Source organism: Falco punctatus (genome assembly GCF_963210335.1).
Source record: "Falco punctatus genome assembly, chromosome: 2".
NCBI classification, from domain to species: Eukaryota; Metazoa; Chordata; class Aves; order Falconiformes; family Falconidae; genus Falco; species Falco punctatus.
Window position 1 is genome coordinate 14,523,792 of NC_137581.1, and position 12,864 is coordinate 14,536,655.

The window sequence follows — 12,864 nt, forward strand, 5'->3', positions numbered from 1 at the left end:
ATGGTTTAGTTACAAGTGGTCGAAGAGTCTCTAGCTTTAAATTAGTCACAGAGCAATACTTGTTTTGACAAGAAGATCATCATGCACTTTGGTATAAAGTGGAGATTAGCAGCTGCTCAAACCTTAAATTTTAACACAGTTGCAATATACCAGCAGACGTAAATGTCTGAACACTTTTCAGCCCTTGTCTGCCTTGTGTAGGTGTAAATACATTGTGCTGTCTCAAGACACAAGGTTAGTGTAATGTCTGTTAATTAATGACTTTATTCATAATTTACATTAAGCTACTTGTAGGTGCAAAGAGCTGTAAGATAAATGTAATGGCTAAGGAAGTAAAAAAAGGAAAAGGATAATTGTCTGGAATGGGTGCAGTAATAGGATTATTTTGAGGTTCCATTTTGATATAGGCTAACCTAGTAGAACTGATTATAGTGTTATATTTATTTCATTTTTAGAATACCTTGAAATATTATTTTGCATTTACAATGTAGGGTAGCTGACATTCTAAAAATATTTCTGTTCTTGCCTTAAGTACATTACCTCATTTTTTTATGGCATGATTTTCACTGATTTTGTGTTTATGATTCATTTCAAATCTAGCTATTCCCCGATAAAAATAAGTAGTGTTCAGGGGAACAATACTGGCATTTTATATGGAAGACTGTGTACTTTGCTGTTGCAGTTGGGAGGGAGCTACTATCTGTCTGAGTTAGAGCCGTACAGGTCTTGGATTATTAAAAGAGAAGGTGGTTTTGGTGATAGTCATCATAGTGCTTTGGAAATCTAAACCACCCTTGTTCAGGAGACACTATAGCTCACTGAAATAAAAATATTTCAGTATGAGTCTACTGTCTTTAAAATATCACCAAATGAAGGGAAAATGTTCAGTATTTGTTAGAAAATGGCTTATAGAATACTTAATTATGATACCTAATTTTGTCTTTATGACTTAATTGGTCAATTTGAGAGGTTATTACCATATACATGACCTATTAATGTACTTCCTTTTTTAGATTATTACACTGTTGGTTTTCCTATTTGAATTTATCACTTCAACTATTAACATGTATAAGTCCCCATGATACAGGGCATTAATTAGATCATGATGTAAAGTTCCCTTCCTTTGGAGCTTGCTGCCAATATTTAATATATAATGCTATTGTGTTAGACTTGGCACTTGAGTCATTTCCTGTGTTACTGTACATTTCCTTTTCTGCAGGAGTACCCTTGAGGTCTTGTAATTTGTAGGCAAAGAGGACTTTCTATCAAGATTTTGACCAGTCTCTTAATTATTTACCATGTCAAAGATTCTCTAATGTTTTTATTGCCCCCTCGTGGGCCATTTACTAAAAAGCAATTTGCTGTTTTGGAGATAAATTAGCTGTATTTTGGCTTGTTCTAGTACACAACACTAATAAAAAAAAGCACTGTGAATGGGCTTTTTTCAGGTCATCAGAGATCCTATTAAATTCTGCTGCCCTCATTTTTCATATTCTTAAAAGACCTATTTTTGGCCTTGTTAATAACAACAAACAACTTGACATTTTAATACTGCAGTTGCCTTTTTATAAAGCCTATAGATAAAATATGAGATGAACTACTATAATTTGTTAGACTGTTTAGCATTTACAGACTTATTTGTCTCTCTGAAAGCCAGGTCACACTGGAAAAAACCGACTGTTGGGCTGCATATGGCTAACAGGCAGCACAACTTTATGTCCTGCACTTGGTCTACTACATTGAACTTGTGTTACAGAGGAGAAGGGCTTTTGTCTAGGCTAAATCCACAGATGTGGGAGGAAACCAGCTGGGAAAGCTCTTGACCCATGTCATGGGTCTTGTCTTGACATGCCCTATCCAGTTCCTTGCTGAAATGAGGTGGTGAGTTGTCATCACACTTTGGCAACTGGACATCAACAAGGGATCACTTTTGTTTCCTACCTCTCCCTGAAAGATGTAGTACAAATCCTGTGACTGTAGCCACATGATGATTTTGATACAAAAGGTCAGGTTTGGTTGCCTTGGATTAGGCCTGGGTAAGTAATGCTGCTCTCTAGAGTGTTTTCTTCTTGCTCCTGACTAGAAAGGGAAACTGTAGTTGTTACATTTCTAAAGTGTGTCAAGTGGCTTAAGTCAGGTAGGGTGAATCTGGATGGTAGGACCAGACTTAAGAGAAAAGCGAGGTTGGTTCCAGGAGGTCCATTTGAAAAATTCTTTCTGCATCCACAAATAAAAAAAAAATAGTATTTCTGTTGGGTTTGCTTCCCTTCACCACACCCTAAATTAACTACTTGAAAATCAGCCAGAGACTTAGAAAACAAGGCCAGTCTATTCCATAGTATTGTGCTTCTTACCTCATTTTCAATAAATAAGGCATCTCATCTACGAATGAAATGGGACTGGTAAAGAGTTTACTTCAGAGAGTTTTTTTCCAATATAACTGTGTTTCAGTGTCACTGTTTGCACGATGCGCAAATACGTGTCTGTGTCTCTGTACAAAAATGGACTTTCTTTCTTGGATGAAGAATATTATGTAAAAATATTTTTCGTCAGCTACTTGTACACAAGTAGCCTTTTCTGTGATACACCATGTTTCATTTCTTACTCTACTTCACATGCCACTTTGCAGTTTACAGCATAACTTCATACTGTAAATATTAGTATAAATTTAAATTTATATAGGGCATTTCATGATGGCAGGTCCTGAAATGTGCTGAAAGACTCAGCATGCCTGTAGGAAAAGTACCCAGAGGTAACTTAATTCACTGCTGAAATGCAGTGGCTTTTCACACGTACATTGAATTTTAGAAGCTATCTAAGTATTTCTAATGCTCTATCTTTGGATTACAGCACCTTACACAAAATTAATAAAACTATATTACAAGAAGAGTGGAATTCTACTTACTATCCTAGTTTTAGCTCATTTCACAAGCTCCTTTAAACTTACTGGCTAAATAGATTGGAAATCTGTTTTTTGACAAAAAAAATTGTAAAAAGGATACGAAGTCAAATCCTGCGTGGTCAGGCCTTTCGTTCTTCAGGCAGCAACTTCCACAGGCATCAATTGCTAACAGCCTCCTACGAGAAGGTAGGCTAAAATCCTGTAGTATGCATGTAAAGATGAGTATGGACAAATGGCAATTGCAACAGTACAGCACTGTATATCACTACTTGAAACTGCTTTGGAGGGATTTAGGCAGAAAGTAAATACACACAGGCCATTTTGTTTGTTTGTTTCAGGAAACTAGTGATATTATCTATATTTGTATGAAAAGTGACAATAATTCTTTCCTTAGCCTCAGCCCTGAAAGCAGTGTAGACAGAGGGAGGAATTACATGTAATTAAAATTACTGGTAACATAGATTTACACATGCAGTAAAATACTTGAAAGGAAGTCTCTATGTTTTTATCTGTTGCCTTAAGAAACAAGAGCTATCATGAGTTTAATCTTTTCAGTGCATTATAATACATGTAAAAGCCAGCAAAATATATCTCTGCAACTGTCCTACTTACTCTAGATGCCCAATTTCCCTTTTTATTGTTGAATTGTTTTAATTCTCATTCATATCATTATTGCTATGGCTTTTCACTTCAAAAATTCAAGAACCATTATGTAATACAGACAGACCTAAGGTCTACATGATTTTTCAAATTAATTTTTCACCATTTTCTTTTCCTGAGCGTTTTGGTGGGGTTTGTTTCCCCCTTCAATAAAACAGATGTACACCCTTCTATGTTGGTTCTCTCTTTAGATCTGTTCCTTCCTTTTGGCTGCACAACCCTCATTTCTGTTGCATTCAGTTCCAAACATCAAGCTATTATTAAAATGCTATCAGTTTGGAAGACATTGGCAGATGATCAGGATTTTTAGAAAAAAATGGGGAAAAAAGGCAAATATGATCAAGAAAGAGTAATGGGAATCATTAGATGCAGCTGCCACGCCTGAGCTGTAAGCTGCAATGCTAGAGGTAGGTATGCAGGGGAGTGTTTTTTTACAGAAGTATCTTATAGACTAGGAATGATACATTTCAAAAATAAATGACTGAGAAGATAACTATTAGGCATACTAGGTACCCCAGTCTATGTATTTTCTGGATTTTTTTCCTGTGATTTTGGGCCCTAGCTGTTCTTATTGAAAATTTCCGGGAGGGATTTGTACATACGGAGACTGCCAATTTCAAACTCAGGTTCTGAACACTAGGAGACAAAATAATATTCCAGGCTTCATAGAGCTTAAAATTGGTGTGAGCAAGTAGACAATAAGGCAGTAATTGTAGGGAAAAGACTTTTTTTTTTTCCCCTCGGCTGGGATTTTGAATATCTAGCAATGATGATAAGGGCATGATTATTCCTGATGGAGGTGTTCTTTAGAGTGTGTTTATAATTAGACAGATTTTTCCAGTGCTTTGTCCTGTCCAATTTGTTCATTTTGATGGAAGAATCAATAGTGCTAGCCACAATAATTGGGAAAATTAGTAGAAACTAATAGAACACAATATGCATGTCCTCCTTGTTATAACTGGTATTTAGGCATGGCCTTGGCAGAGTGGTAGCACATATGCAGTGGCTGGAGTCTCTGCAAACTGACAGCTGTTTAGATTTTGATAATTTTTCAGCTTCAGATGCATTCAGTGTAGCTGTGAAAACAGATGAGGAGGCAGGGAAGCTCCACAAATTACAATATCCCTGATAAGAGTAAGCATCTCACTGCTAATTGAAGCAGTATGTGCCTAACTTCTGCAAATGCCAGTTTTGCTGTTTCTCTCAAGCTGTTACCTAGGGCCTTGAAGATTTTGCTTAACTGCAGTCACTTGTACTGAGAAGAAGTAGTACTCGTACTTTAGAAGTACAAAAGGTACCGATGAAAAAAAATCTCAAATGAAAACCCAAAACAATTTTTCTCTTTGTTTTGTGTTTTTTTTTATTTTACAGAAGGAACTTTTGTTTTACTAGAGAATGTGAAAAGTGAATAATATCCTCAAGAAAGGATGAAGAATTTAAATTAACACCCCCCACCCCTTTCTACTTGTTTCTACTTTTAGAAAATGATTAAATATTGTGGTGATACTGAAGCAGGGGGACATTTGTCTATGCTGGGAGTCCCAGACAAGGGAGAACACAAACACACAAAAATACCTAATCCATTAATCATCCCACAGTACAACACAGAAGAGAAAGATCTAAGAAGATCTTACCATGTCATTCTTGTGACATAAATGAGGTTTTCAGGACCTGTATACCTCAGCATCTATTAATTCACATTGTGACCACTGCTTTGCTCCCAATCCATCTAACCAGCAAATGACTTTTTATTTTCTAGTGGCCAATGTGAAAGGAATCGTTTGTAAGCCTTTTAATAGGCTTTTCCTAAGTACAGCTTTTACTGTGTTTCCAAAGGTATTAAGGCCTTGTTTTTTGTTATAAATCTGTATCAAAGAACAGGCAATTTACTGGTTTTGCTTTAAGAGTTGTCCTGGCATTTGGAGATGATATGAGAAAGAAGACATGAAAGTAAGGACTAAAAACATGTTCTTATAACTCTTGGCCTGGTATCTCAAAGAAAAAGAATATACCAGCACAATATTTGGAATGAGATTACATGTTTTCATAGCGTATCACATTGTGGAATTGGAATCCGCAATGTGCACTGGGTCTGTTCCAGAACAGTCCACAGAATCAAAGGTCTGATGGGTAACCTTCCTCTCAGCTGTATTAATTTGTCATTAATTTGGAATGAAACAGTGCATGTAATCTATGGAATCCTTCTAGCATGTTATATATTGGCTGAATTCCATCACAGAAGTGGTAACAGGTAAATGACACTGTTCTGCTGAGAAGCAGATTATGAAAAGGAAATACATTATGGAATATAATGTTTATATACTTCTAAATATATCTTGATGTAATAGAGAGCACTTAATGCTAGTTAATGGTATTATAATTTTTTAAATATCATTTTTAACATCAAAACTAATATTTTTATATTTATCCTTGATTGCCCTTACTTCTATAACCATTTAGGTGATATATATATCTGCTCTAATCTTCACAAAGGTCTAAGGAATGAATGAAGAAAAAATTTGTCCTTGGAAGTAGAGGGAATTCTCAGTTCCTTTAATCCATCAACACTGTTTAGACTCACAAATAATTTGAAGAAAAATTACCAGCTAGATTTTTGCCCAGGCTGGCATATGTGTAAAAGTTAGGAAGGAAAATAAGTCAGCTGAGATGTCAGTCAGAAGCTGTTTAAGCTGTAATGATAAAGAGGATGAAACAGTCTGTTCTAATTTTAATTAATGCTAAGGGGACAGAAGGCAAAATTCACATTAACATTCTGAGAAATCTTGAACATTCATTGTCTTCTGGCAGTCTTAGTCAGCAGCCTATTTGAATCTTTCAGTCTTAGAAAATTGTATTATGATATATTGGTTTGATCACTTTCCTAAATCTCTTTGGAATGCAGCTATCATTTAGTAAACTGAAGAACAAAAGCATTTAAAGTACTTCATGAGGGAAAAAAAAAAAAAGAGAGAGTGAAGAAAAAACTAGATAAAATACATGCAAAATTTAAATTTCATGTATACCAGTAAGGAATATGAAGTCACGTCTGAGTGATCAAATATGATTTTCTTTTGTTAATATTTAAAACAAGTCCTAAAAGTACCATATATTCTTTAATCCATCTTTGAATAAAATGCACCTTTTATCATAGTAATCAGAATGAACCTGGAATACTTTATGTTGAGATCCACCTTGAAAGCTGTGCTAAGAAATTGTGCTAAAACATCATAAAAACCCAAATCATAAAACTGCACCTCCTCCCTTATGTAGTAGTCATCTGATATCTTAAAGGGTTAAAAACAGCAGGAGAACAGTTTGCAGAGCAACTCCAAGTCACTTGCACAATTAATTCTTTTGCCGAGTCCATTTCTTTTTTTTTTTCTCAATTGATTTTTGATCTGAGGAATACATTGCAAGGAGCTGTCATTTTTGCAGCAAAAAGCAGTTGTTTTGCTTTGTTTTGTTTATTCCAGCATGTACAGTGCATACCTTCACACAATTATAATTTGTGGGGTTTTTTTAAATGGAGAAAGGAATTTGAAGTATTTCAAGGTTCATTTCATAATAGTTTGTAGGTACCCAATATAAAAACTATAAATCTCAAAATCCCAGGTCAGTCTTTGCTTAAACTTCTGCATACACGTTCTACTATACATTCCCCTGGTGCCTAAGTTGGTGCCAGTAGATGTGCACTTAACAATCCACACTGCAAAACAAAGCGGCAACATAACTTGCTCACAGCACAGCCCCATAAGCACTCCCCAGTGAGGTATTATTTCCTTACCTGTGGAGCCTGAGCTAGAAGAGTTCAGGACTTGTCTCCCAGATACAATGCCAGCATGACAAGAAGCAGGAAAATTAAAGCTGTAGTAATTAAAAGTGGTAGAAGATAGAGCAGAACTGAACTTTCCCATGTCTGCTCCCTCCCCAGAGTGATCCTCAGTGACTAAGCAAGGAGGTCTTTCCCTATCCTTCCTGCGTTAATGGAATACCCTATGGCAGCTGGAGCATCTTTAGCAGCAGAGATTGAGATAGCTTTGATCTGAATGCTTGTGCCATAGTGTTTAGGGCAGCCCTGTCAGGGGTGACAGACAAGTTCTTGTGCTCCCGAAGTACAAAAAGGAGTTTGAATCTTTCCTAATTAATAAGAAAATAAGCAAGAAATAGATTCCAGCTTTTATGTCCCAAGCACTGGTTCAGCACTGCTCTACAGCGGGCAGCTCCACCCCCAGCCAGGCACCTGTACCCCAATGAACCTGTGAATCTCTTGAGCTATGAATAAGGGCCCATTCCTCCACCCAGAATTTCTTATGTTAAAAGGTTTTGCGCTCTGTAGCTGGTTTTTGTAGCTCCTTGTTTTAGACAAGTATCTCCATTCTGTTCATAAAAAGCCAGAGCATCAGCTTAAAAGCTAGTTTCCTTGCAGTTTGTACAGAAATTTCTCGAAAATCTTTAGTGCCACATAATCAAAATAAATGATTACCATTATATTTTATTATTCTATCATGCTTGATAGCACAGAAGTCACTATTTCAAAGAGATTAAGGCTTCCTTCTTAGCAACCAGGTTTATTGGGAGAGGAAACGACAATTTCAGTTCATAAACAATTACAGAGTTTTGCAATGAAAAATACAAATCAGAACGAATATTAAGTTTAAAATGTACCAGCCAGAGAATAACAAAATAGTAAGTGAAAGACTGTTAAATCATCAAAATTATCTGTAGGAGACAAATTCAATATGTTTGATTCCAAGTTTCGCAAAACTTGGCAAGTAGTCTACTTAATAGCATTCCTTCTGGAATATCTCCACCTCATGCCCCAGTGTAATCTGGTTTAGCCAAAATGTAAAACCTTCATCAGGAGAAACTGCGATATATCAACACTAAGTTATTTGTCCTGAAGTGTAGCAGCTGTGATGCTTCCCTGAAGTTGAAATACTTTTGATAACAATCTTTCTCTGAATAAGATGGATGAGAGAACTGAAACCCTGTCTGCTTTGTCTACATACATTGCATGTAGCAGTAGCCATGACTGTTTCAACTTAAAAAAAAAAAAAAGATAAATAAATAAATAAAAATTGCATTTGGTTGACCTCCCCAGGAGTGTTTTTAAAAACTAGTAAGTTGCTGTGTGACATTTCAGGTCTACTTTCTTGATGGTTTTAGTTAACTAAAATGAAAACTTAACCAAGGAAGGTCATGATGACTATAAATGACTGCCAGTAACAGGTGCATGGAGCCAACATAGAGTCTCTTACAGCTACAAGCTTTTAAGTACATTAAGAATTCTTTAGAAATAAATGTTGCACATCAGTTACAACAATGAGGGTGACTCTGTCAGAGGTGCTGTGTAGCAGGGTAGCAGGCTTGCCACAATATTTTCTTTCAATACTATTTTGATTAGAGTTTTCCCCCAGAAGTAACTGGAAACCTATGAACTGTCTTCATTAATTCATAAAATCAGCTGTATTGATGATGATGGCAAATAACCATAACATTCATTAGTTTAAACAGGCAAACAGTATTTAGCAATATTTTCAAAAGCCATGACTAAATTGTAAAGCATTACTCAAACTGTCCAGCACTCATTCAAGTAGCACCTGCTGCTGACATTTAATATTATCAAGCTAAGAGAAAGATCATGATGAAGGAGAAGAAGAAAGTAATAAAATTTACCAACTTTTTAGACTTACTGCTTTGGAGTATCGTTTCATACAAATGTTGTGCCACCCCACCCCACCCCTCAGATTTTGGGTAAAAAACCCCAACCAAACAACAAACTAGAAAAGTATAGAATTAACTTTTGTTGTACAATACTGAAGGGTAAACTGAAATTGTCAGGAGCTGATGACAATTATAAAGCAAATGGGGAGAGAAAGAATGTATTACGTTGCTTCCCATTTAGAAGGTTATCCACATAAAGAGCTGTCTAGTTCACCTTATCAAAATGCCACTCTTCAGGATGCCAGTAACATAACTATCAGCACAAACTGTACAAACTATGTTGCCGCTTTTTGACTGAGGCATTTCCAAACACAGGTGAACGCTATGTTACATCTATATCTTAAGTTGTTTCACTGCGGATCCTTGTGCAGGTAGAATTTAATAGTGTTTGCTTGCAGAGAAAAAGGAAAAAAGATTATGCTGGAGATGGATGAGCATACTTCAAATTGCTTCAGTCTTGTTTTCTCTCACCAGGATGAGATGCATGAATGAATATTTAGCAGAACAGAAACACAAAAAGATAGGAACACGCTTTTTTGCATAGGTCCACAGTATGTCTCTCTGTAATATCGCTTTGTTCTGTACGTCGGTTTGAGACCATTTTTCCGGTGGTTACATAAGTAAAACAGCTAGATTCAATAAATGCTATTCTACTCTGAAAGATATAAACTCTGTGCATAAATTAGCTTACATAGTTCATTATTTTTGTTCTATCTTCAAAGAGACTTTTGATTGTAATGCTTGCTAAGCTTTTTGCTAGCATCAGGAGAAAGATGTTCAAACCTTTAATATTCAAAATACCATGTTAGTGGAAGAAAGAAAAGATTTTATATAATCTATAAGATATGACTCACTGTAGGGTTACTTGCTGGGAATGATCTAGTAAGAGTGCAAGAATGAAGCACAACACATGTGATACTTTGGTTTCCCTGACTGATTAGAATACTGCTTTCACCCACTGCACAAATGGCCATTTATTATTATTATTATAAAATACGAAGCATATTTACTTTTTAGAAAGACCATGTTGCAATACATGAATCTCTGTAATGGATGTTCTCTACAAGTCAAAATTAATTTCCACATCCTATCTATATAATACTGGTACTGTGATTACATATAATGAGTATGAATGTTCCCTTTTATATATTGCTTCTCTCGAGAGGACACCTCCTGAATATTCACTATGTGACTGCAGGCAAATGTTGAATGGACTACAGAGAGGACTGAGCCCTCTTGCAGAATCTGGAGGTTTCCTGGGTTATGCTCTGCAAGTGTCAGGAGGAAAGCAAACTCTTCAGTTATCAGAACTGCTGAAATGCTTCATGCCACCACCGTCTCACTTGTTTGCAGGTTTACCATACTAGGATCATTTCAATGGTCTTGCATTTGCCCTTCTTTTTTATAAACTTTCTTAGGGATGTTAAAGATTTCATAAAATTTTCAAGATATGTCTCAATTATGATTTGGACTACCAAAAGAAGGTGAGAGGGATTTCTTGCTGTTGTAGTTTGTCAGGATATACTTCTGCCATATCCATGGCATGCTTTCCCAAATCAATAAGGCCCTAGATATAAACTCTATCTCATGGCCAGTCTCCTCAGGGTGCCCAGATCTTTTGACAAGCAATAGTAGTGAACTCCAGGAATGTCAAGTTGCTCTGGTTGCTAGTCTGTAAGGCACAGCAGGCAGAGGGAGACAGACATTCAAGCTGTCACTGGAGATATGTCTTGACCTATCTTTCACACAGACCATAACTCCATGAGTCACTTTTATAGAGGTATTACAGATACTGCTAGAGTTGGATCCTCAAGGCATAGATAGTATTATTGTCTTATATAGCATTTGCTTGTTGGAAGGTCAAGGCTCCAGAAGGGACAGGGGTATCCTGGAAGTTAAGGCCTAGCTCTGTTGGTGGTATTTCCAAGTTCTGGCCTCCTACACCACAGGATGAAGTTCTGCAAGCTTGCCAGATGATAGCTGCTTCATGAAGCAGAGTAAAAACACACAGTCATTCCATACTGACTTGCTAACTGAGAACTTTAAATTAGGTCATAACATTATTTTAATTGACCTGGCAAAAAGTATGTGAACCAGAGGTGACAGGATTACACCTATCATAAGAGGGAGAAGGAAAAAAGTAGTAAATCAAGTTGATTAATATCTTACATGAATATTTATTAATGCAAAAACTGTAAACAGCAGCATCTTATATTATGATTGCTTATATGACTTTGTTGTTGATACAGAAATTTGGTGAATTTACATGACTGGAACAGCAACATCAATAGCACTCCATACCGAGGAAGGATTGGCTAGTGAAAAAGGAGTCATGGCACAGTTTATGACTGATATAAGCACTTTCTTAGAGTTCCCTGAGAAATTGTACCTGCTGAAAGTCTGTGCATGGTAATAAGACAGGAGAAGAACATAGGTACTGAGACTGAGTTCACTGCTAAATGAGAATGTTCACATGGATAAACATTGCAGCACAAGCAAGCTATCAGGCTGTAACAAGGCTTTACCTTCAGTCAGGTTCTACTGTCCATGCTGTTTCTCCTCCCTTCAGAAGTCAGACCACACTACTCCAGCTCCATCTAGACCCCTCTTCTACAATGCTCAGTGCTACTTAACTACTTGGCAGGAATGAGCTACAGCTGCACATCATCCGTGTCAATCAACCCACTGCCTCTGAGGCAAGGCCACAGCTGCATGTTATCAATGCTGATCAACCCACTGCCTGCATTCCTCTACAGATAAGGATTTTTTTGTAAGCAATTAATGGATTTCCCCAAAGCACAGATCTTAGATGCAGTGAAAGTTTTAAACTACCTGGCCAACCACTCAGAAAGAAACACAGTAGAATCCAGATTGACAAGCAAGTTTTGAAATATGTTGGTCATATTTTTTTAAAAAAAAACAGTTAAAGAACAAAATAGATGTCTATAACCTGATGGTTTTCTCTGATTAAGTGGATCCATCTAAAAAAATGAAATTGTCATGCAACTTAGATAGACATTAACAAAGAAAATTCAAGAGTTTAATAAAAGGAGATAGAGACATCAGGAGAATAAAAACATGAGAGGTGTATGTTTCCTTCACGCATCTACTTTACAAAATCTGGCCCATAAGATAAACATTTCAGAAGTGTCTTAATGACTTTATTAATGCCACAAAGGGAGTCAGGCTACTGTTAATTCCACTAAACAAAGGCTGACTCTCAGAGGTTAATGTCTTCTTCCTCCAAATAATGAAGAAAGGTGACACTGGCTGTCCAAGAAAAGAATCAGTCCATTTGCAAATGGCCAGCTGAGAGGCAGTTTGAGGTAGGCTTAATGCCATCAGTCACAGCCTGTACAAGAAAACTCACAGCCAATTGTTTTATTTAAGTTACAAGATGTCTTAGGAAAAATATTTGTGGCTGTTCAAAGTATTTTGAGAAGGATGATTATAGTTTCTATGGCTACAGTTGTGAACAACTGCAAAGAACTAGGGAAATCGTATTTCCTAAACATTCAATATGAGCAGTTTTCTAGAAGTGAGGCAAAAATCTATCACCATTTAAAAGCAAAAGAAAA

General features: G+C 36.5%; 1 protein-coding gene across 7 annotated transcripts in view; it reads left to right on the top strand.

Annotated features, from left to right (window-relative positions):
• Window positions 1-12,864, top strand: part of CNTN5 (contactin 5) — a 968,197-nt gene that overhangs the window by 616,918 nt on the left and 338,415 nt on the right. The gene's annotated exons all lie outside the window — the stretch shown is intronic.